The sequence below is a fragment of the Bombina bombina genome, chromosome 12 (genome assembly GCF_027579735.1).
Source record: "Bombina bombina isolate aBomBom1 chromosome 12, aBomBom1.pri, whole genome shotgun sequence".
In the NCBI taxonomy this organism is placed as follows: domain Eukaryota; kingdom Metazoa; phylum Chordata; class Amphibia; order Anura; family Bombinatoridae; genus Bombina; species Bombina bombina.
Genome location: NC_069510.1, coordinates 154,055,489 through 154,067,840, shown reverse-complemented (window position 1 = coordinate 154,067,840; position 12,352 = coordinate 154,055,489). Strand labels below are relative to the sequence as shown.

General features: G+C 41.3%; 1 protein-coding gene across 1 annotated transcript in view; it reads right to left on the bottom strand.

The window, feature by feature from the left end:
• The window catches only part of DENND1A (DENN domain containing 1A), a 1,966,771-nt gene that overhangs the window by 183,902 nt on the left and 1,770,517 nt on the right, over positions 1-12,352 (bottom strand).

The window sequence follows — 12,352 nt, the reverse complement described above, 5'->3', positions numbered from 1 at the left end:
TACAAAAGTAATAAACTGATATAAAACTACCTTTAGGTTACATGTATAAGCTGTGTAATGACATATAAATGTTACTTACTGATTACAGTATTGTACTATCTTTATCATGGTACTATGTATACAAAAGTAATAAACGGATATAAAACTACCTTTAGGTTACATGTATAAGCTGTATAATGACATATAAATATTACCTGTCTGATTACAGTACTGTACTATCTATATCATGGTACTATGTATACAAAAGTAATAAACTGATATAAAACTACCTTTAGGTTACATGTATAAGCTGTATAATGACATATAAATATTACGTTACTGATTACAGTACTGTACTATCTTTATCATGGTACTATGTATACAAAAGTAATAAACTGATATAAAACTACCTTTAGGTTACATGTATAAGCTGTATAATGACATATAAATATTACCTTACTGATTACAGTACTGTACTATCTTTATCATGGTACTATGTATACAAACGTAATAAACTGATATAAAACTACCTTTAGGTTACATGTATAAGCTGTATAATGACATATAAATATTACCTGTCTGATTACAGTACTGTACTATCTTTATCATGGTACTATGTATACAAAAGTAATAAACTAATATAAAACTACCTTTAGGTTACATGTATAAGCTGTATAATGACATAAATATTACCTTACTGATTACAGTACTGTACTATATTTATCATGGTACTATGTATACAAAAGTAATAAACTGATATAAAACTACCTTTAGGTTACATGTATAAGATGTATAATGACATATAAATATTACCTTACTGATTACAGTACTGTACTATCTTTATCATGGTACTATGTATACAAAAGTAATAAACTGATATAAAACTACCTTTAGGTTACATGTATAAGCTGTATAATGACATAAATATTACCTTATTGATTACAGTACTGTACTATCTTTATCATGGTACTATGTATACAAAAGTAACAAATTGATATAAAACTACCTTTTGGTTACATGTATAAGCTGTATAATGACATATAAATATTACTTTACTGATTACAGTACTGTACTATGTATACAAAAACATAAATTATGCTTACCTGATAGTTTCATTTCCATCGAGAGGAGGAGAGTCCATGGCTTCATTTATTACTATTGGGAATTTAGAACCGGCCACCAGAAGGAGGCAAAGACACCCAAGCCAAAGGATTAAATACCTCCCCCACTTCCCTCATCCCCCAGTCATTCTGCTGAGGGAACCAGGAAGAGTAGGAGAAACATCAGGGTAAAAAAAGTGCCAGAAGATGAATAAATTTAGGGCCGCCCAATGCAGATACGTGCATTTCTCCCATAAACTGCTTCCGCAGAAGCAAAAATGTCAAATTTGTAAAATTTTGTAAAAGTGTGTAAGGAGGACCAGGTAGCCGCCTTACAAATTTGCTCCATAGAGGCCAAATTCTTGAAGGCCCAAGACGAAGCCACAGCTCTAGTTGAATGAGCCGTGATCCTCTAAGGAGGCTTATGTCCCGCTATCTCATAAGCCAAGCGAATCAAGCTCCTCAATCAAAAAGACAAAGAAGTAGCAGAGGCCCTTTGCCCCTTGCGCTTCCCAGAATACACCACAAAAAAAAATTTAGACTGTCTGAAATCCTTGGTAGCCTGAATATAAAACTTCAAGGCACGAACCACATCCAGGTTATGAAGTAACCTCTCCTTTGAAGAAGAAGGGTTAAAACACAAAGAAGGAACAATTATTCCCTGATTGATGTTACGGTTAGACACCACCTTGGGGAGAAACCCCAACCCAGTGTGCAGTACAGCCTTATCCGAATGAAACACCAGATAAGGAGGGTCACATTGCAAGGCAGCTAGCTCAGATAATCTGCGTGCCGATGCAATAGCCAACATGAAGAGAACCTTCCAGGACAGAACCTTAATGTCTATGGAATGCATAGGTTCAAACGGAACCCTCTGCAAAACCTTAAGGACTAAGTTTAAGCTCCAAGGCGGAGCCGACTGCCTAAAGACAAGTCTGATTCTAGACAGAGCCTGAACAAAAGATTGTATGTCAGGGAGCTCAGCGAGTCTCCTATGCAACAAGACTGATAATGCCGAAATCTGTCCCTTTAAGGAACTAGCGGCAAGACCCTTCTCCAAACCATCATGGAGAAAGGACAGAATCCCAGATACCTTCAACTTATGCCAAGGATATCCATGCTTCTCACACCAGAACAAGTAAGTCCTCTACACCTTATGGCAGATGCGACAAGTGACTGGCTTCCTTGCCTGAATTAGAGTATCAATCACACTGTCAGAAAAGACTCTCTTAACTAAGACTAGGCGTTCAATCTCTACGCAGTCAGCCTCAGAGAATCTAGATTTTGATGCTGAAAGGGGTCATGTGACAGCAGATCCCTGCGACAGGGTAACCTCCACGGCAGAGAGGATGACATTCCCACCAGATCCGCAAAACACGTCCTCCGCGGCCATGAAGGAGCAATCAGAATGGCCAAAGCCTGCTCCTGTTTGATGCGTGCCACTATACGAGGTAGAAGTGGTAACGGAGGAAAAATGTAAGCTAGGCTGAATCCCCAAGGGACCACTAAGGCATCTATGAGCTCTGCCTGGGGATCCCTGGACATGTATCGAGGTAGTTTGCAATTGTGTCTGGATGCCATGAAATCTATCTCCAGTGTTCCCCATCTGTGACAAATCTCCGCAAACACTTCGGAGTAAAGATACCATTCCCCCGGATGGAAGGAATGTCTGCTGAGAAAGTACGCTTCCCAGTTGTCCACACCCGGAATGTGAATCGCTGAGAGCCAGCAGTCATGGGACTCCGCCCACTCCAGAATCCGAGACAGCTACCACATCGCGAGGGAGCTCCTCATACCCCCCTGATGGTTGATGTAAGCCACCGAGGTAATGTTGTCGGTCTGGAATCTGATGAAACTGACCGAACCCAGAGAAGACCAAGCCTTCAGAGCATTGTAGTTCTAGGATGTTGATCAGAAGGAGAGATTCCTCCCTGGACCACTTTCCTTGTGCCATCCTGGCACCCCAAACAGCTCCCCATCCTGACAGACTGGTGTCCGTGGTCACAATCTCCCAGGACGGTCTCAAGAAGGATGTGCCCATGGACAGTTGTTCCGGACGAACCCACCAAGAGAGGGAGTTCCGAGTCAGAGCATCCAGGGATATCAGCTGTGATAGATCTGAATGATCGCCGTTCCACTGTCTCAACATGCACAAGTGAAGAGGTCTGAGGTGGAACCTGGCGAATGGGATGACATCTATGCTTGACACCATGAGACCTATCACCTCCATACATTGAGCCACCGATGGGCTTGAGGAGGACTGAAGGGCAAGACAGGTGGACGCAAGCTTCCTGCGCTGCTGATCTGAGAGAAATATCTTCATGGCATAGAGTCTATTATCGTGCCCAGGAACTCCACCCTGTTGCTGGGAACCAGGGAACTTTTTCCTGAGTTGATTTTCCAACCGTGAGATCAGAGCAGAAGAAGAGCCCTCAAATGATCCTCTGCGAGGCTGAGCGACGGCGCCTGAACTAGAATGTCATCCAGGTAGGGCGCCACCGCAATGCCCCTGGATCTGGCCACTGCAAGCAGCGCCCCAAAAGCAGTCGCCAGACCAAAAGGAAGGGCCACAAACTGGAAGTGTTGGCCCAGAAATGCAAATCTTAGGAACCTGAAGTAGTCCCTGTGGATTGGCACATGAAGGTAAGCGTCCTTCAAGTCAATAGTCGTCATGAACTGTCCATCTTGAACTAGGGGCAGAATAGATCTGATTGTTTCCATTTTGAACGATGGAACACTCAGAAACCTTCTTTGGAACCACAAAAAGGTTGGAATAGTACCCTAGATCCCTTTCTGCTAGGGGTACTGGTATGATAACCCAGAGAGAGTTGGTCCGCAATGTCTGACGGCCAACAAATCTCTCCAGAAGGAGTAACAGTTGGACCACGGGATGCTGCATGTGCAATCGGAGATGAATGTAGGGAACGCACCTCCCGGGACGAAGAACCCTCAAAGGTGGACGGCTCAGTAGTACTAGACATCCGTTTACATTTAGATGTTGTAACCTTATCAAGGCATGTGGAACATAGTTGAGCAGGCTGATCTACTAGAACCTCCTCACAATAAACACAGGAATGGGACTTTATTAAGGAAGGAGAGCCTTCCAACGCGTCAGAGTCCTCCATCGCTTGCACGCATGGTTAGACTAACTTTATTTATTAAAAAAAGGCACCTTTATACCACCAATGGCCGGGACACTCATCACATCTTAGGACCCGGACTACAAAAAAAACTATGTCTCCTGCGTCACAGATCAGGAAGGATAGATAGCGACACCTAGTCACATGGAATGCCTTGCAGGACCGCCCCTGTACTAGGGAACAACGCGCCAAAAAATGGCCTTGCAAGTTTCCGCAAGTAACCTCAAAGTTCCATACATCGCCAGAGCCTCATCTCACACATAACACAGCAATGACACAATAAACAATATCATGTATAAACCACCCTGTTCAATAATCCCCCTTCCAGGAATATTAACCCTTGATTCTGTAAAGATAAAAAGGCACCACAATGTGACCCTGTCTTATATGTTATCATTATTAATAAAAAATTAAACGATCTTACCAGAATCTACGCTGTGGAACAGGAACACAGCCCTTCAAGTGTGACAGGTTAGTAGCCTCGCTCCTGACATCGACTTGAGTGAAGAAAGCAGGCAGCAAAACTCGTCAACGCTGATTGCTTATGGAGCTGTTAATATGAGTCGGGATGGTTTCACAGAAAGACTCTACCTGCATCTCCGGACTCTAACTTTCATCCAGGCTCTCACTGAGAGGCTGACAGGGCTACTTAAAACTCCAGTCCCACTACTACGCTCCATAAGAGACTACTCAGAAACTCCGGAACTCCTCTGCCATCCTCCTGTGACGAAAGGCAAAGAATGACTGGGGGATGAGGGAAGTGGTGGAGGTATTTAAGCCTTTGGCTGGGGTGTCTTTGCCTCCTCCTGGTGGCCAGGTTCTTAATTCCCAATAGTAATGAATGAAGCCGTGGACTCTCCTCCCCTTTAGATTGAAAGTAATACAATTATATAAAACTACCTTTAGGTTACATGAATAAGATGTATTATGACGTAATTACAAAATATTGTTGTTTACACTTAGGGGCCGATTTAATATGCCCCGAATGGGTGCAACTCGCCCTGTTTCCGTGCGAGCTTTGAGGATTGCTGGAAACAGGAGTTAAGAAGCAGCGGTCTTAAGACCGCTGTTTCTTAACTGGATCCGCCGACTCAAGAGGGCGTACAGCAATCAACCTGATTAGATACGATCGGATAGATTGACACCCCCTATATGCAGGGGGCAGCATTGCACAAGCAGTTCACTAGAACTGCTTGTGCAATGCTGAATGCCGACAGCGTATGCTGTCCGTATTCAGCGATGGCTGGCATCATGTCCGCCAGACATTAATAAATCGGCCTCATTGTCTCACTTTACAGATGCAACCTATACAAATATTCTGAAATCCTAACTATTCTCCAGAACCAAATCTTTTCTGGTCGTAAGCAGTTTGGATTAATACTTAATAAAAATATGTGGGAAATTGTCCAAGTCTAAGTCAAAAAGGTATCTCAGGTATTTCTTGGTCAAGGCAGCACTTCTATAAGCTCTAGGACTCCCAGAATTCAGTATCTACATAACGTCACCAAATATAGCGCCCTCAGGGTGCACAGTAACACCAGACAAGTCCCACAGTGCAATATCGCTCACTTATGCAGCAGTGCTTCCTTGTGCTTAAAGGGACAGTCTACTCTAGAATTGTTATTCTTTAAAAAGATAGAAAATTCCTTTATTACCCATTCCTCGGTTTGCACAACTAACACGCTTATATCAATATATTTTTTACCTCTGTGATTGACCTGTATCTAACCCTCTGCAGGTTGCCCCTTATCTCAGTTATATTGATACACTTTTTACCTCTGTGATTACCCTGTATCTAAGCCTCTGCAGACTGCCCCCTTATCTCAGTTATATTAATATACTTTTTACCTCTGTGATAACCTTGTATCTAAGCCTCTGCAGACTGCCCCCTTATCTCAGTTATATTAATATACTTTTTACCTCTGTGATTACCTTGTATCTAAGCCTCTGCAGATTGGCCCTTATCTCAGTTATATTAATATACTTTTTACCTCTGTTATTACCTTGTATCTAAGCCTCTGCAGACTGCCCCCTTATCTCAGTTATATTAATATACTTTTTACCTCTGTGATTAACCTGTATCTAAGCCTCTGCAGACTGCTCCTTATCTCAGTTATATTAATATACTTTTTACCTCTGTGATTACCTTGTATCTAACCCTCTGCAGGTTGCCCCTTATCTCAGTTATATTAATACACTTTTTACCTCTGTGATTACCCTGTATCTAAGCCTCTGCAGACTGCCCCCTTATCTCAGTTATATTAATATACTTTTTACCTCTGTGATTACCTTGTATCTAAGCCTCTGCAGACTGCCCCCTTATCTCAGTTATATTAATATACTTTTTACCTCTGTGATTACCCTGTATCTAAGCCTTTGAAGATTTTCCCCTTATCTCAGTTATATTAATATACTTTTTACCTCTGTGATTACCTTGTATCTAAGCCTCTTCAGACAGCCCCCTCATCACATGACTATTTATTTGTTACCTATTGACTTGCATTTTAGCCAATTAGTGTAGTGTCTGCCACAACCTTGGGCAGGGGTAGGAGCATGCATACATTTTCATAATGGGTCCCTTTAAGGAATATTTCTCAACTTTGCAACATGCTACACAGTGATTGAGTGATCAGTGCAGGAGTTCATTTATATCTGCCCGACAGCACAGGACATACGATTAACATACTCCAGAGGCTTTTTAAGTAGTATGTTCCTGGACTGCAAAACAACACACACATTGGTAATAAAATAACTGAAAATGATTTTGTATGGAGTTTGTTTGCAATGTGGTGCTTAACTGCTGATATGCAAATAAAATGTAATACTACATAATAATGTCTTGCAGAAGGCTCACAATAGGTGTGTTTAATGAACGTCATGCAGACAATCTGAAGAGATTACATGCGTGTTAGGAGAGATTCAAACAGGCCCACATTTGACTTTTATTTGTACTTTATAATGTCTATCTAGCAGCAAAAGTGATTTACAAAACTTGCATGTTCTCCCTTAAAGAGCAGTCAGAAAATACAGACACAGGGACGCAGCTCACACACAGAAGGCAGATACCAGCCTAAGGCCTAGATTTAGAGTTCGGCGGTAAAAGGGCTGTTAACGCTCCGCGGGTTTTTTTCTGGCCGCACCATAAATTTAACTCTGGTATCGAGAGTTAAAACAAATGCTGCGTTAGGCTCCAAAAAAGGAGCGTAGAGCATTTTTACCGCAAATGCAACTCTCGATACCAGAGTTGCTTACGGACGCGGCCGGCATCAAAAACGTGCTCGTGCACGATTCTCCCATAGGAAACAATGGGGCTGTTTGAGCTGAAAAAAAACCTAACACCTGCAAAAAAGCAGCGTTCAGCTCCTAACGCAGCCCCATTGTTTCCTATGGGGAAACACCTCCTAAGTCTGCACCTAACACCCTAACATGTACCCCGAGTCTAAACACCCCTAACCTTACACTTATTAACTCCTAATCTGCCGCCCCCGCTATCGCTGACCCCTGCATTACACTTTTAACCCCTAATCTGCCGCTCCGTAAACCGCCGCCACCTACGTTATCCCTATGTACCCCTAATCTGCTGCCCTAACATCGCCGACCCCTATGTTATATTTATTAACCCCTAATCTGCCCCCCACAACGTCGCCGACACCTGCCTACACTTATTAACCCCTAATCTGCCGAGCGGACCTGAGCGCTACTATAATAAAGTTATTAACCCCTAATCCGCCTCACTAACCCTATCATAAATAGTATTAACCCCTAATCTGCCCTCCCTAACATCGCCGACACCTACCTTCAATTATTAACCCCTAATCTGCAGACCGGAGCTCACCGCTATTCTAATAAATGTATTAACCCCTAAAGCTAAGTCTAACCCTAACACTAACACCCCCCTAAGTTAAATATAATTTTTATCTAACGAAATAAATTAACTCTTATTAAATAAATGATTCCTATTTAAAGCTAAATACTTACCTGTAAAATAAATCCTAATATAGCTACAATATAAATTCTAATTATATTATAGCTATTTTAGGATTAATATTTATTTTACAGGCAACTTTGTAATTATTTTAACCAGGTACAATAGCTATTAAATAGTTAAGAACTATTTAATAGTTACCTAGTTAAAATAATAACAAATTTACCTGTAAAATAAATCCTAACCTAAGATATAATTAAACCTAACACTACCCTATCAATAAAATAATTAAATAAACTACCTACAATTACCTACAATTAACCTAACACTACACTATCAATAAATTAATTAAACACAATTGCTACAAATAAATAAAATTAAATAAACTATCTAAAGTACAAAAAATAAAAAAGAACTAAGTTACAGAAAATAATAAAATATTTACAAACATAAGAAAAATATTACAACAATTTTAAACTAATTACACCTACTCTAAGCCCCCTAATAAAATAACAAAGCCCCCCAAAATAAAAAATTCCCTACCCTATTCTAAAATACAAATATTACAAGCTCTTTTACCTTACCAGCCCTGAACAGGGCCCTTTGCGGGGCATGCCCCAAGAATTTCAGCTCTTTTGCCTGTAAAAAAAAACATACAATACCCCCCCCCCAACATTACAACCCACCACCCACATACCCCTAATCTAACCCAAACCCCCCTTAAATAAACCTAACACTACCCCCCTGATGATCTTCCTACCTTGTCTTCACCATGCCAGGTTCACCGATCCGTCCTGGCTCCAAGATCTTCATCCAACCCAAGCGGGGGCTAGACATCCACTGAAGAAGTCCAGAAGAGGGTCCAAAGTCTTCCTCCTATCCGGCAAGAAGAGGACATCCGGACCGGCAAACATCTTCTCCAAGCGGCATCTTCTATCTTCTTCCATCCGATGACGACCGGCTCCATCTTGAAGACCTCCAGCGCGGATCCATCCTCTTCTTCCGACGACTAGACGACGAATGACGGTTCCTTTAAGGGACGTCATCCAAGATGGCGTCCCTCGAATTCCGATTGGCTGATAGGATTCTATCAGCCAATCGGAATTAAGGTAGGAATTTTCTGATTGGCTGATGGAATCAGCCAATCAGAATATAGTTCAATCCGATTGGCTGATCCAATCAGCCAATCAGATTGAGCTCGCATTCTATTGGCTGATCGGAACAGCCAATAGAATGCGAGCTCAATCTGATTGGCTGATTGGATCAGCCAATCGGATTGAACTATATTCTGATTGGCTGATTCCATCAGCCAATCAGAAAATTCCTACCTTAATTCCGATTGGCTGATAGAATCCTATCAGCCAATCGGAATTCGAGGGACGCCATCTTGGATGACGTCCCTTAAAGGAACCGTCATTCGTCGTCTAGTCGTCGGAAGAAGAGGATGGATCCGCGCTGGAGGTCTTCAAGATGGAGCCGGTCGTCATCGGATGGAAGAAGATAGAAGATGCCGCTTGGAGAAGATGTTTGCCGGTCCGGATGTCCTCTTCTTGCCGGATAGGAGGAAGACTTTGGACCCTCTTCTGGACTTCTTCAGTGGATGTCTAGCCCCCGCTTGGGTTGGATGAAGATCTTGGAGCCAGGACGGATCGGTGAACCTGGCATGGTGAAGACAAGGTAGGAAGATCATCAGGGGCTTAGTGTTAGGTTTCTTTAAGGGGGGTTTGGGTTAGATTAGGGGTATGTGGGTGGTGGGTTGTAATGTTGGGGGGGGGGGTATTGTATGTTTTTTTTTACAGGCAAAAGAGCTGAAATTCTTGGGGCATGCCCCGCAAAGGGCCCTGTTCAGGGCTGGTAAGGTAAAAGAGCTTGTAATATTTGTATTTTAGAATAGGGTAGGGAATTTTTTATTTTGGGGGGCTTTGTTATTTTATTAGGGGGCTTAGAGTAGGTGTAATTAGTTTAAAATTGTTGTAATATTTTTCTTATGTTTGTAAATATTTTATTATTTTCTGTAACTTAGTTCTTTTTTATTTTTTGTACTTTAGATAGTTTATTTAATTTTATTTATTTGTAGCAATTGTGTTTAATTAATTTATTGATAGTGTAGTGTTAGGTTAATTGTAGGTAATTGTAGGTAGTTTATTTAATTATTTTATTGATAGGGTAGTGTTAGGTTTAATTATATCTTAGGTTAGGATTTATTTTACAGGTAAATTTGTTATTATTTTAACTAGGTAACTATTAAATAGTTCTTAACTATTTAATAGCTATTGTACCTGGTTAAAATAATTACAAAGTTGCCTGTAAAATAAATATTAATCCTAAAATAGCTATAATATAATTATAATTTATATTGTAGCTATATTAGGATGTATTTTACAGGTAAGTATTTAGCTTTAAATAGGAATTATTTATTTAATAAGAGTTAATTTATTTCGTTAGATAAAAATTATATTTAACTTAGGGGGGTGTTAGTGTTAGGGTTAGACTTAGCTTTAGGGGTTAATACATTTATTAGAATAGCGGTGAGCTCCGGTCGGCAGATTAGGGGTTAATAATTGAAGGTAGGTGTCGGCGATGTTAGGGAGGGCAGATTAGGGGTTAATACTATTTATGATAGGGTTAGTGAGGCGGATTTGGGGTTAATAACTTTATTATAGTAGCGCTCAGGTCCGCTCGGCAGATTAGGGGTTAATAAGTGTAGGTAGGTGTCGGCGACGTTGTGGGGGGCAGATTAGGGGTTAATAAATATAACATAGGGGTCGGCGATGTTAGGGGTAGCAGATTAGGGGTACATAGGGATAACGTAGGTGGCGGCGATTTGCGGTCGGAAGATTAGGGGTTAATTATTTTCAGTAGCTTGCGGCGACGTTGTGGGGGGCAAGTTAGGGGTTAATAGATATAATACAGGGGTCGGCGGTGTTAGGGGCAGCAGATTAGGGGTACATAAGTATAACGTAGGTGGCGGTCGGCAGATTAGGGGTTAAAAATTTTAATCGAGTGGCGGCGATGTGGGGGGGACCTCGGTTTAGGGGTACATAGGTAGTTTATGGGTGTTAGTGTACTTTAGGGTACAGTAGTTAAGAGCTTTATAAACCGGCGTTAGCCAGAAAGCTCTTAACTCCTGCTATTTTCAGGCGGCTGGAATCTTGTCGTTAGAGCTCTAACGCTCACTGCAGAAACGACTCTAAATACCGGCGTTAGGAAGATCCCATTGAAAAGATAGGCTACGCAAATGGCGTAGGGGGATCTGCGGTATGGAAAAGTCGCGGCTGTAAAGTGAGCGTTAGACCCTTTAATCACTGACTCCAAATACCAGCGGGCGCCCAAAACCAGCGTTAGGAGCCTCTAACGCTGGTTTTGACGGCTACCGCCGAACTCTAAATCTAGGCCTAAGAGCGTACATGTGACCACTGGTAACCAATCACTTCTCTACTAAGATTCAGTGGTTTTTGTTCTGTTGGTACAAACAGTAAATGTCTGACTACTGCCGGGGGAATAAGCAGGGTTTGTCCTCATAGTAGCATCTGTTAAATCATATACAAACTTATAGTAAATGTACACACGTCTGGATGAAGTGTCATAGGCAGGAGCCCACATATATCTGTATAGTTACCCAGCAAGAGGAGACACTCTATTAGTTGGCACTTAAAGGGTCATTCAACTGGTGTGCACACTTACAATATAATGCTTACGGTATGTAATCCTGTGCTGTAGCTTTCTTTAAAGCCATTCTTCTATTTGAACTCCTTAAAGGGGATATAAAACCCAAACAATGCCGTTCATGATTCAGATAGATCAGCGATTTTAAGCAACTTTCTAATTTATTTCTATTATCAATTTTTCTTCATTCTCTTACTATCTTTATTTTAAAAAGCAGGAATGAAAGCTTAAGAGCCGGCACATTTTTGGTTCAGAACCCTGGATAGCGCTGGCTACATTTAGCCACTAATCAGCAAGTGCTATCCAGGTGCTGAACCGAAAATGGTCAGAATCTTAAGCTTTCATTCCTGCTTTTCAAATAAAAATACTAAAAGAACATAGAAAATTTGATTATAGGAGGTTAAATTAGAAAATTGCTGCTCTATTTGAATCATGAAAGAAAAAATTTGGATTTAGTGTCCCTTTAAGAACACATCTGCTGTATCCCATGTAAGGACACATCATCTTGTGTAGTCACTACCGTCTGTCAAGACTGGTGAATT